Genomic DNA, 14,338 nt, shown 5'->3' with positions numbered 1-14,338 from the left:
AACTTTCCTATTTCTTTCAATAAAGGCCACCAACTTGTAATCTCTTTCAATTTAGTACTTCAATTATTTCAAGTTTTTAAGTTAATTGAAAACCGAGTGTTACAAAATTAAAAATTTGTAGAATAGTCTGAACATTTTCTTTCAAAAACGTCGAGAGATTTTTACACCAATCTTTTCTTTAATTTCATCAATTTTTACTCCTTCGTTAAACCTCATTTCTATTGTTGGATCTAGTACCCTAAGTGTAGTATATTTGTTTTGCATACTTATATTTTCTCAAACAAATTGGTTTAACAAAATTATTTATAAAATTACACCCTTTGTATATTATCCACAATGGTTTTCGAAAGAAAAGAAAAATGGAAGCAAATATTGGCTCACTGGTTATCTAATATTTAACTAGTACTAAGTGATACTATGTGGTCGGATCATAATAGAGGAAAACAACTTATATTATTAGATGAACTTAAACATGTTCGTAGTCTAATCGAAAATGAGCAAACTGATTGAAGGGCTAATATTCTGTCTATCAAGTCTTATTTGGAGAGATGCTTTGTCTTGAGCATTTGAGCGGATGACTCCTATTTGGGGAGAAGCTTTGTCTTGAGCATTTGAGTGGATAACTAGACTGACAGTACATTGGACAAGATCCAGGTAGAATAGATCTTAAATATGTTTACAGATTCATTCACTTCTAACGTTCAAAGTATGGCATACCTTAATCCTGAGTGAATGATGGACTATGTATGCGTGACTCCTATACTTTGATGTAAGTAAAAGCCTGAGTTCAAACAGATAAAAAAAATTGGTAAATGATATCCTCTCATTGGCATTACATGATAAATGAAAAGTAAACGTAGCTACAAATCATTTTTCTTTGTGATGAATGACTTTATTACTATTTGATAGTAATTGATTTTTCATAAAGGAAGATGTAATGGTTACCATGATATAAAATAAGATCATATTAGGAGAGCAGATTGATCCTAAAGAGATTAAAGATATCCTATGAGGGTAGCATATAAGGTCATTAGATGAGCACTGATCGAGTAGCTTTCATAATGGTATGTTATTTTGGAGAGCTTAGTCACGATACTATATTGATAGTACTCTGGAATGACATATTTTTATGTATAAATTACATATTTATTTTGAGTATGATCCTACTAATTTGAGCTATTTATAAGTTTTTATCTTGTAAGGACTAAATTGAAGGCAAAAGGAAATTTGGGGGCAAAAAGCGTGAATTTAAAGGTAAAATGGGCCAGCAGGAGAAGTAGGAAAGAAGTGGTGCCGAAAATACAAAGTGTGGAACGCTTGGGGGAAAAAGTGCAAAGAAGAGATTTTATAAGCACAATACTCTATTTGAATTTTAATTATATTAGGATAATTGTTAAGATTATTATTTAGATTTAATTTTAGCTTTTATCTTTATTTATCCTTATTTATCTTTATTTATCTTTTAGAATTTAGATAGGAATAGACTAGGTTTCCTAGTACTATAAATAGGGAATGGAATGACACAAATCACACACATCTTTTTCTGTAAACACTCCCTCTCCCAAAAAGCTTAGCCTTTGTTCCTTTTATATTATTCAATAAAAATTCCATTTTCATTACGTTTATTTTTTCTCCCTAAAAAGCATGAGCCACTAAATTTATCTAGACAAAGATTGTTGAAATTCCCCAAAAAGGGTTCATGAGGCTTCGAATCCGTGCTTAGCCTTCTCAACAAGTATTTATCATTTCTTCGCATTACAAGGCTGACACTTTCGTCTATGTCCCTTCAAAGGTGAACTTTTCAACTTGTGCAAAGAACGACTGCTTTGTATGTTTTAGGAAAGTTGCACAGTTGGTTCGTTAGCTTACAGCGTTAGTGGTTGTCGAGCCCAAGAGAAAAAATGACATGTCATTCGCCATTGAGAAGTGATGATCTAATGTAAGATGGTCTGACAAAAGTGATGGTTGGCTAGAGTCAGATTCCTCTAAACTGTTAAGTCTAAAATCTAAGTGGAGCTGGCGGTCGTAGGCGTCCTCTTTCACTATAACTGGCTTATTCTGTTCAAGAAGGATCATCTAAAAGCCTAGGATTGAACTCAAAGCAGATCGAGACAACCGGAGGCCAGAATCTCTCCATAAAAAACTTTTTTTCCTCAACTCTGTTTATCTCTAAAATTTTAATTTTAATTTTTACAATTTCAATTCAATCAAACTTTAAATTCTGTTTTATTTATTTTTTTCCATGTACGCAGGTTTTCTTGGGCACGACTCTGTCCGGATCTCGAGGAACAAGAACTTGTACAAATTAAGTCCCTAAGGATTTGACCCTACTTCCCTTATACTATTCTTTTCATTATTTTATAGGGATAGGATATTTTTGGTGCTCTCAACAACGTATCATATACAGGAATAACTTCTTGACTACTTGAGTTTATAATTAATAGGTGAAAAGTTGGAACTTAATTATAAATTGTAACACCCCAAAACCCAGCCTAGGAGTTTAGACTGAATTTTGGAGGTCACATTGATCACCAAAGTGATCTGAAACAATTTTACAAAACGAGTTGTTAAAATCTTATTCAAACATAGTTATTAAAATAGAACTAATTACAAAACGAGTTACCCAAACTTTTACTTACAAACACATTTTTCCAAACTCGAATAAATGTTTTAAAATATTCGAAAACATAAATTCACAGTTTCTAAATTTCAGATCAAAATAAAATTTGTGAAAAACCCAAAACATGATTTATACCACAGTTCTTATACACGTTTACATTTCAAAGCTATATACCCAAGTAGCAATCGAAAAGATGACTTATTAAGTACTTTTCATAACACGACCATCCGGGACCTCCGGCAAGCCAAGTCCAGCTATAGAAACTAAGTTTACTTGAAAAAGGGATACACTAAGGGGGTGAGTTACACGAGCTCAGCGTGAGTCTAAACTGAAGTAAAAACAAGGAACTAAAGATCCAAACGATGTACAATTAGGTATATATAAGATTAATAACCAAACAAACAATATGCACACAAATTTATATGATATGCCATATGGCAGAAAACCATCCCATCCATCGAGCCAAACACATCTCTGACCCCTGTTCACACCCCATAAGAGCTATATGATGCTTAGCCAACCATGTACACTTCATAGAACCTCGAAAGGCCCATCCAACCCTACACACCCAGCATGTGGACTAGGCTACTTAGATATTAATATGCAGTAAAGCTGACATATATATAGTATTATGCAAAAATCGTCATACTGATGTATTGCAGTTGAAACTGTCAGAACATAACAGAATACAGACTCCCTTCTCTTCACAACCAACAGCAAAAATTAATTTATACAAATGCATACATGCAAACAATCTCACAGAAACAACATAAAAATAGTTATTCATCGGATAGACGGAATCAAATGTGTGCATAATCATTTAACCAGATTCAGAGTGGTTAGTGTTTGTACACTTCCCGCAAAATTCGTTAACAAGTAAACGTCTCTCATACAATTATAAAACCACAATAGCAATAGTCGCACTCTCGATAATTGCAAATACACACACAAATCCAAATTGACTATAGAGTCCTTATAAAGAGTGGGAAGCACAAGTATTTAAAACAGGCCAGTTCGTAGCTCAGGGTAACAAATTTGCATAACAGGGCCACAGAGCTATGTGCTCTGATCGTGTGAGAGTGCCTAGGCCATGAGTGGGTTAAAACACCCACGTAGAGACGACACATACCCGTGTGTAAAGGCACATGCCCGTGTGACCCAAGGACATGGCCATGTGAACAGGCTTTTTAACTCACTATCTAATTGCTAATCTAGGGCCCAGGACAAACACGGCCATATGAAGGTCTCACACGCCCGTGTGGAATCCCCAATCCCCAAAATAGCCACACACCTATGTGGCCTGGCCGTGTGACACCAAATTTTACCTAGAAACCCTAATTCCTAAATGTACACAGCCGTGTGAACTGCCCGTGCATGGCCACCCGTGTGATCACAAAACTACACCGAAACCACCGAGAAACCATGAATTTGCAACCACAAAGAAGTGCCTAATTACTACGAGTTCAGAAACACACCTTTAAACAGATTCTCAAGCGCCAGAACCCGACCAATTCGCCTCCTCAACACAACTCTAAAATCTCAATTACACAAACAGAAACCAATATTATCACCATACCAATCTAACACAAATGAATAACCTAAAATTGCTCTACCAAAAACCAAGAACACCACTTACCTCTTCTCGATACCTTGAACTATCCAAACACCATCAACAAAAATTAAAGAGGAAAATTTAATGGCAGAGAAACGTATAATTTTTAAATCCCGAAGAAAAAATAAAAAGAAGAGAAGAAAAAAATAAAAATTGTTATGAAAGAGTGGGAGAGAAACAAAGAGAACATGAAAGTGATTTTGGGAAGTTTTATCCAAAAATAATAAATTTTAAAATTGAGATAGGTATTTTGGACTTTAAAACAAAACTAAATTAAAATTATTTCCCCAAACCATACACATGACGACTCAGACCCAGAACCTTAAGCTAACCTAACACACAACCAATAACCAGACCAGCAAGCCCATTCTAACACTAAAACGCGAAAATGACTTCAAAATTCCTGATCCAACCACTGACCTAACCTACAAAACACAAGATTTCTAACCTTAAAATTCGGGGTGTTACATAAATCATTTAAGCCCTAATTACATATGTTCAATTGGTCCCTCTCCTAACTCATTGAAAGAATAAATAAATTCCATGTTGAATCAAATAAATAAAAATTGATTGAAATGATATAGCTAGAGAAATGAGTTACATTTGGAAATAAATATGGTTTCTCACTAACTATGGAAATGACTTGAGAGTTAATTTTAAGTTTTTCGACTTATTATTTAAGTAAATAATTGAATTTCAAAAATGTAATTAAATTAATTGGTTATTATGATTCCGTTGAATGTATAAATTAAATATATTTTTCATAGATTCTCTAAAGGTAAAGTTACCATGACGGAATTAGAATTGAGTTAATAAAATTATTTAATGGAAAAATTATATATTAAAATTAATTTAATAAATAATGTATATTTTGGGAAATAGAAAAATATATATTGGGTTGGATTAAATTATAAATTGTTTGGTTAAAAGTCAAGGAAGCACGTATAATTGGACCTGATATAAGAGAAGCCCAAAATCCATCTCTCTCCTAGTTCAACTAGGGGATTGTTTTTCTATTAAATAAGCATTAATTGCATTCTACTAATTTTAATAGGGTTTCATTTCTTCTTCTTATAAATAGATGGCATTGGTAAGGATAAAAATACAATTTTGAGATATTGTTATTCTGCCCAAAAACTATCAAAATTTATTTCTAAGTATAAATTATATTTTCGAAAATAACTAGGGCGAGGAACTCAATTTGATTCAAAAAAATCAATAAAAAATTTAAATTTTGAGTTAACTGAATCGAGTTATTCTGTAATGACCCAAAATTCACGGGCATCGAAAAAGTACATTATCGGGCCTCCGTCTTACCGAAATGGGTTCGTAAAAATTTATTAGAAATATTTACGAGATTAGTTGTGTGTTTAATTAGGTTTTAATTAAGTGAATTTAGCTTAATTAAGGGTAATTAGGAAAAAGGACTAAATTGAATAAGAGGTAAAAGTTAAATTATAGATTAATAGAAAGTAAAAGGACCAAAATGGCAAATATACCATTTAGTATAAGTTGAGGCGGTATATGAAGCAAAAATCTAATATTTTTACTTAGATTTTAATTATAAAATGCATATATTAATAATGAATTATATTAAATTAATTTAAAATAATTCTATTATAAGATATTTATATGATAATTAAATTAAATTCATGACAAATGTATAGTGGTGATTTAATACAAGTGTATTAATAAAATACATACACTTGTAATATTATAATTAATTATTAAATAGATAGTTATTAAATGATTATACTATATTATATTATTATATTAATAAATAAATAAAGCATGTAATAAAAGAAACAAAAGGAAACAAAACATAAAAGAAACAGAAAGCATTCGAAACAGAGCAGGAAAGAAGGAAGGAAGAAAAATAAAAGGAAAAACTAGGGTTTAAGGTTTAAAAGTTTTAAAAGTTGAGTCAATTAAGTCTTTTTTTACTTAATTTTGATATTTTAAGAACTTTAGAATAAAGTTTTGTCGAAATTAAGTTGAAGTTTTGAAAGTTCTTAGGTTTTTTAATATAGTTCATGTTGAACAAATTGTTGGATTAGGGGTTTAATTAATAGAATTTCTAGTTAGAATTGATTAAGGGATTAAATTGTAAAGTAAGCTATAAGTTTTACATAGTAGGGACTAAATTGCAAGAATTTCAAAATTAAGTATTTATGATGATATTTAAATAGTTAAGTTAAATTTGGTAACAAGTTGAAGTAGAATGAATGAATTTTATTAATTTAATTTAAATAATATAAGTGTATTTGAGTATAAATTGTTTTTTGTTGTGGTTTGAAAATTGCAGGGAATGTTAGATGTTTATAAAGGGGGTTATATTGAGTTTTTTTTTAAATATATTTACGAAAAATTTCTGGAGTACTCGAACAAGTCTCGTTCCACTTCTAATACGTATTCTGGGCCTCGAAGGTTCATGAAAGGGACTAAATCATTAAATTATCTGATATGTTCAATAATGCCTCGTAACCCTGTTTCAGCGACGGTATGGAGTTAAGGGGTGTTACATATTCGAATTATTCAAGTCAATTCGAGTTTCGAGTTCGAGTCGAGTTGAATTTCACAATTCGAATAACTAGAATAATTCTAATAACAGATTGGTGTAAATACCTTTTTAATCCTTGTCAACTTTGAAAATAAGCAAATTGGCATCTCTCTCAACAAAAATTACAAAAAAAAATAATTTTAAAGTTTAAAATATTTATAAAAATTTCAAAATTTATATTTTTAAAAAATTCTAAAATATTTTAAAAGTTAAAATTTTAAAACATTTCTAAAATAATAATTTTGGGACCTAATTAATGATTCAAATTTATCATACTCAAGTATCTTATTTTATTATTATTCTACTTTAAAATTTGTTTTCAAATATATATGGTTTAAAATTTATATGCTTTAACATGAAATTAGTTATTCTGTAACAATATTTTTATTTGACATGTTTACTTTTTTTAATTTAACTTGAATAATTTCACTCGATTCGACTCGACTCAAATTTCTTTTTACTCGACTTGATTCGAAAAAAATTCAAATTGAGTTAGGATGATAAAGTAGGACTCATGAACTCAAAATTTTTTTACTTGATTCAATCGAACAGTCACCCCTAGGAATAACAATTCTATCGTTTTCTATAAAAGAAAAAGATTTACTTTCCTACTGAAAATAAGAAAGTTATTTTGTTCTGTGTTTGATCCGTAATTATTCAAGCTCACACTTTAAGCAATTCGTGGTATGAGAATAGTGGAGAAAGTTGTTCGATTGAAAGCTAGGAATGTCTAGGATCTATTTTGCTCAAAACACAAGTATTATTTCAAGAAAATGTTTATTTCTATAAATATCACAAATAGGTTCGATTTTCAAAATTTTTAGGGTTTTTTACCCAAATATTATAAAAAAATTATACACGAAAATGGGTTATCAGCTAAATTAATTACGAAAATGGTATAGATTTTGGGGTTGCGCCTACCTGACAGGCGCAATACAATTTTTTAATATTAATTTTTTTTAATAAAATTATTATTATATTATTTTTTTTGGGTTAGTATAGCACCCGTGTATATGTACAAGAAAAGCATACATACAAGTTGCGCCTATCTGACAGGCTCAACTGGTTGAGCCTGAACATACAGAAAATTTAGCAGCAGAGAGAAGAAGGAAAGAAAGGAAAGCAAGAAGAAGGATAAGGTATTTTAGTTTATTTATTTTTAAATAGAATGTAGAATTTTGTTAGAAATTTTATTATTTAAAAGTTTGTTAGATTATTAATTTTGTTAGCTTCTGAATGAAAATTTTTGTATTAAAAATTGTATGTAACTTTTTTGCTATTCGAAATTATTTTGAGAATTTTAAAATTTTTTTAACAGATCTAGTATTGAAGATGGAGAATCAGTTTTTCGAATGTGTTTATTTCGATGGAGAAATTTTGACAACAAGCGTGGGATGTATATTTGAATGTCAAACAAGTAGCAATGAAATTCAATAGAAATATCTCTTTTGATGATATAAAGGAAAAAATTAGTGAAAAAATTTATAAACATTGTGGGAGAAGGATCTCGAAACTTTTCTACAAGTTTCCAGTTTCGACAGATCCCATAAAATTCACCGAAATAGAACTTGTAGACGATGAAGACGTGGAGACAGTGGTTGTTCTTTATTGTGGGACTTGGAGCAACCAAAATGCACCAATTCAGTTATTTGTTGAGTTAGCTGGTGTGGAGGAAACTAAAGATCCCACTCCATTAGGTGAAGAAGATGGAGCTCAAGAACCGTGTATGGTGGTTCCGGTATCATACGTTGGTAGTTAATAAACTATACATGGGATCAACATTGATCTTAATGCTGCACCCGAGACTGTTGTGGTTGGTGATGATGCATACCATAGTAGTGATCCTTCTGATCATGAAGTCGATAGTGAAAGTGATCCCAACGTGGATGAGATCCCAGATGATATTGACGATGAAGGCGTGAATGAGGAAGTAAAAGTTAATGCGTCTTCAATCAGGAACCAGATTCGTCGTATTGTGATACACAATAATCCTAGGGCACACATGTCTCGGATAGATCCCGATACGGCATATGCAGCCGAGTTCCCGGAGTACCCTAAAATACAATCTGCTCACCGGATGGTCATATATTCTGATCCTGAGGAGTTGTTCGTAGGCCAGAGATTCGAAAGTAAGGAAGAGTGCGTATTTTCTATTAAGCGGTATAGTATGAATATATTAGTAGACTATAAAGTCGTCATGTCTAAATTGACATTATATATTGGAGAGTGTTGAAAGTTGGCGAAAGGCTGCAATTGGCGGATACAAGCTGCATTTATCCAGAAGTCGCAGATGTGGGAGATACGAAAATTTGTTGGGCCTCACACATGCACTCCATCACGTATGACAGAAGATCATCGAAAACCTGATTCCAAAACTATCTATACATGCATCATGCCAATGGTTGAAGACATGCCGACCATTAAAGTTTCGGTACTGATTGTTGAAATGCAGGCACGATTCTAGCATCGAGTATCATACCGGAAGGCATGGATAGCTAAATAGATGGCAATAGAGCAATTGTACAGAGATTTCGATACATCATACAATGAGTTACAGGGATGGATTGCCGCTATGAGGGAGTACGTAGCGGGGACATCATTAAGTTGTAGACACGACCTTATTACGATATGGATGAGCAACTACAACCCGAAAAAAGAATTTTCCAATGGATGTTCTGGACGTTTGATCCGTGTGTACGTGCATTTCCCCACTGCAAGCCGCTTGTGCAAGTAGATGGGACATGGTTATACAGTAAATATACACAGATCTTACTTCTTACGATTGCTCAAGACAGGAACAAAAACGTGCTCCCGATTGTGTTTGCCATCGTAGATAAAGAGAATATGGAGTCGTGGGAATTCTTCCTTATAAACCTGCGGAGGTATGTTATTAGTAATGATAGTATTTGCATCATCTTCGATAGAGGGAAAGGATTAATTGCCGCCATTAGGCGCTCTGGTGTGCCATGGAGATCTGTTTACTGCATACAGCACATTGCGGCTAACTTCCATCGAGATTATAAGAATGCAGACTAAAAGAGACAAGTTGTGGAAATGGGTAAAGAATAACCTTATCCTTTCAATATATAACCTAATGTTTTGTGATGAGACTGTAACTTATATTTTCGTAATACATACACAGCGTACAAGCTTGAGTCACACATTTTCCTGCAAAGGATGACTCGACTTGAGAATGACATGGAAGGTCAGACGAACACATCTTTCCGACAATGGTTGGGTACCATGGACCCATGGCAATAGGTTCAAAGTTTTGACGAGGGCTTTCATTACGGTCAAATTACCATAAACTTGGTGGAGGGCATCAACGCTATGTTGTTGAAAACATGACATCTTCTAATTTTATCTGTCTTCTCGGCTACATTCTACAAGTTGGCTACCTTGATGCCAAGAATGGGTCAATAACAAGTCAACCAGATGGAGGCAGAACACCTGTTTGTCGAAGATGTCAGGGATGCAATTGTTGCAAACCGTTGGATGGCCTGGTCGATGAATGTGAAAGTATATTCACGACGTAATGAAACATTTCGTGTTACAGAGACCATCGATCGTCGACCCAGTATACCACCTAGGTCCTACGGAGTTGATCTCTAAAATAGACGGTGCAATTGCAAGAAGTTCCAAACACTTCATTATCCTTGTGCACATGTTGTAGCAGCTTGTGCTAAAGTCTCGCTTAATGTAGATCTATTTATTGATAAAGTGTATACCCTCGAACGCACGTTACGTGTATAAGAGAATGAGTTTCCCGTGCTTCCTGACCTATCTACTTGGGAAGTTCCTCCGACGACATTCGAGCTTGTCCCAAACAAAGGGTTGAATAGGAGCCCAAAAGGTTGTCCGCAATCATCTAGAATTCATAATGAAATAGATATTAAAGAGAAATCCGATGGGAAGTTGTGTGGAGTATGCAGATTACTCGGTCATAATCGAAATAAATGTTGCTCCGAAACTACCATATTGGACAATCATCGCGATCAGATAGAAATTGATATGTTGTTCATTACATGTTGGAAAAAAAAGTCCCGCCGAATAGCATTAAATAGATTTTTTAAGTATTTTAAAATTGATTGTTTTTAATACTCCTCTTTTTTTGCTATTATGTACTTCAACCCAAGCAAATCCAAAATGTTTATATACAATTTACATACTTACTCTGGGTGAAACATGACTATTTGGGTTCATACATACTTAACCCGGATTTATTATGTATTTCATTTACTATTATAATTACGTTCTTCAACCGAGGCAATGATGACTATCCTTTGTAATAAAATGATAAAAAAACTCATTATATAAATAGCCATTACATAATTTGCCAAAAATAAATTAAATTGATAAAAAAATGTCAAAAAATTTATTACATAAAAATGAAGTTATTTATATTACAAAACCCCCTAAAATTGATGGTTTGATAGTGTGGTTCTAAGGGTATATTTTTGTGGAGCCCGACGTTCACGTTGCAAGCGACTACGGCGATCAATGTTCTCTTCATCCGTATATGAGGGTGTGCGAAACATAGATGAAAAATCATGTCTCAAACGCCAAGGATGAACTTGAGCTGGGAGGAGTAGAATACGACGGTGGATACAGGCCGAGAGGAGTAGAGTGCGACGATGGATACGGCTCTGGAGGAGTTGAGTACATGGGTGGATAAGGGTCAGAAGGAGCGGAGTACTAAGATAAATATGAGCCGGGATGACTGGAGTACTAAGGTGGTAGTGGGCTGAAGATATCAAACTCTGAATGATGTCCGTGGCCTGAGGAGCCCGGGAAATAGTCATCGCCCCCTAAATCTGGATGATAAGAACTACCTCCAGAGTGTAGTTCCAGCTCTGGTGCATGATGTGGATCTGGAAAATGTTGCCCAATTTGTGTCGTATGCGAGGGGACTACCATCGACCACTCACCAAACAAAAATCGTTTCCCTATCTCACAAGATCTCAGAGGAATCTGAACGACTACGGAGATCCAAACCACGATCTATTTGAGGTACCCTCACAAACTGGTTGTTCCACATTGTAACATATTCTTCATGCTCATCTCCCCAATCAAGCCCATGCTTCCCCCTCCTGGTTATCCCATGGATATCATCGTATTGGCGGACTCGGGATATATTGTATGCAACCGAACTGCCGAAGTACTTGATCGCCATGATACCACTCCACTATCTGAAAATTGATAACGGGTGCACTAATGTACCATAAGTTTGAGTGGGCGCGAGCAGACGAGGGAATAACCGCCATAATTTCTAGAACATAATACGGCATCCAAATGAACTGCACAGTTAATCACATTTTTATATTAACGCAGGTCGAGTGAAATAAAATAATAAAATTAAATTGATATTGGAAAAACTTACCCCCTCTCTAGAATGTTTCTCGATCATCAGACGGTATATCGGAACCGTGTATGACCTCCCGATACCTAGATTTATACTCCATTTGCGAAAAAAATTGTTAGAACAACATAATCTGAAAAAAAAGTCAACTAATTGTTATAACGCATAAAAATTCATCACATATTAACGAGTGAAAATATATATGATTGGTGACTAATTGATGCCAAGAATGGCATCCGGTAAAGTGCCCACGACTGCAGCAGTATGAGGCATCCGCCTATGTCCATCGCAGAAGGATCTGTCATCCAACAAAGTTCGCGATACAACATGGCTAACACTACAAACCCCCAACTGTATGAACGGGTGTTATGCAAATTAGATAATAGGGGTAAGTACATCAAGTGAATCGTACTGCCGTTTGAATCCGGCATAAGTACCCCCCTATAAGGTGCATAATGTAAGCTCGAACGGCCTGTATCACCTCCCATTCATTGGCAGTACTCGGCAAATACTCAAAATTGGCCTATAGCCATGAAAACATCAAACTGGCAAATTTCCCCTCACTTGGCGAGTGTCCAAGTAATTCATAGCAAAGGGTTGCCGACCTGGAGATCGAACTTACGCCCGTGACCGCGTTCCCGTCGATGGGGAGCCCGAGCTGTAGTGTAACGTCCTCTAGAGTGATCGTGCACTCCCCGCACGGAAAATGAAATGTGTGGGTCTCCAGACGTCATCGCTCGACTAAAGCGGAAATCAAGTCACATCGCAGATCAAAAGTCCGAATCAATGTCGCTGATCCGAACCCGACTAACTTCAGGAACGGTATTAGGCGTTCATCTAGCTGAAACCCTATACTATTAACACAGCCTCTCAATACGCAGTACGGCTCCTGACATTATTATATTAGCGAAATAGTTAATACAATATAATTTAATTCAACAAATAACATGACTATGAAATAAAAATTTTATTACCATCTCATTAATGGTACTTGATATGTGATTTGTATTATCAATCAAAGAACCCATTTATTGCAAATCGACAATTAAAAAAATTGAATTCATTTTTCTTATTTCAAAAGATACAATAAATTATTTCAAATTTTAGAAACAAACATGGTAAATATCCCATAATTTCTCATTATTTACCTACAATAAAAAATTTATGTTAGATAACAATAATAATATAATTAAAAACATATAAACTATCTAAATATAAAAACATACTAATTAAAAAAAAGAACTAGAAACATACCTAATTAGAAGAACTTCCAAATAATCTATAAAATTATATAACAACAAATTTAATCAACATTTTAATAAATCAATAAAATTATTAAATAAATAAATAATAATATAAAATTACATTATATAAAAATTACATTAAAAATCACAAAACACTAAACTATAAACACTAACGATTTATAATCATAAATTACTAACACAAAATAACTATAAATTTTTTTTAAAAAATACATTACTAAATAAAAATCATAATACACTAAACCACTAAACACTACCAATTTATATAACATAATCTTAAATTACTAATAAAATAGCTATAAAAATATTTTTAAAATTATATTACTAAAAAAATCACAATACACTAATACACTAAACCACTAAACACTAACAATTTATATAACCTAATCTTAAATTACTAATAAAATAGCTATAAAATTATTTTTAAAAATATATTACTAAAAAATCACAATACACTAATACACTAAACTACTAAACACTAACAATTTATATAACCTAATCTTAAATTACTAACAGAATAACTATAAAATTATTTTTTAAAAGTATATTATTACTAAAAAATCACAATACACTAATACATTAAACACTAACAATTTGTAACCTAATCCCATAAATTATTAACAAAATAAATAACTATAACAAAATACAAAACACTAATAATTTATAACCTAATCATAAACTACTAACAAAATAACTATACAATTTTTTTAAATTTACATTGCTAAAACTCACAAAACACAACAATTTTATAATAAATTACTAAAATAATACATTACACTTTTTTTTCTTCTTCTTCTTCTTCCTTCTTCTTCTCCTTCTCCTTTCCCTCCTTTTTTCCTCACAATCGGTGCCTACTTCAACTTGGGGGAGGGACCATGCTTATAAGGTCCCCCATTAAGATTTTTTTTCCATCGGTGATAAGACT

The sequence above is a fragment of the Gossypium arboreum genome, chromosome 7 (assembly GCF_025698485.1).
Source record: "Gossypium arboreum isolate Shixiya-1 chromosome 7, ASM2569848v2, whole genome shotgun sequence".
NCBI lineage: Eukaryota > Viridiplantae > Streptophyta > Magnoliopsida > Malvales > Malvaceae > Gossypium > Gossypium arboreum.
Note: the sequence above shows the minus strand (reverse complement) of the source record.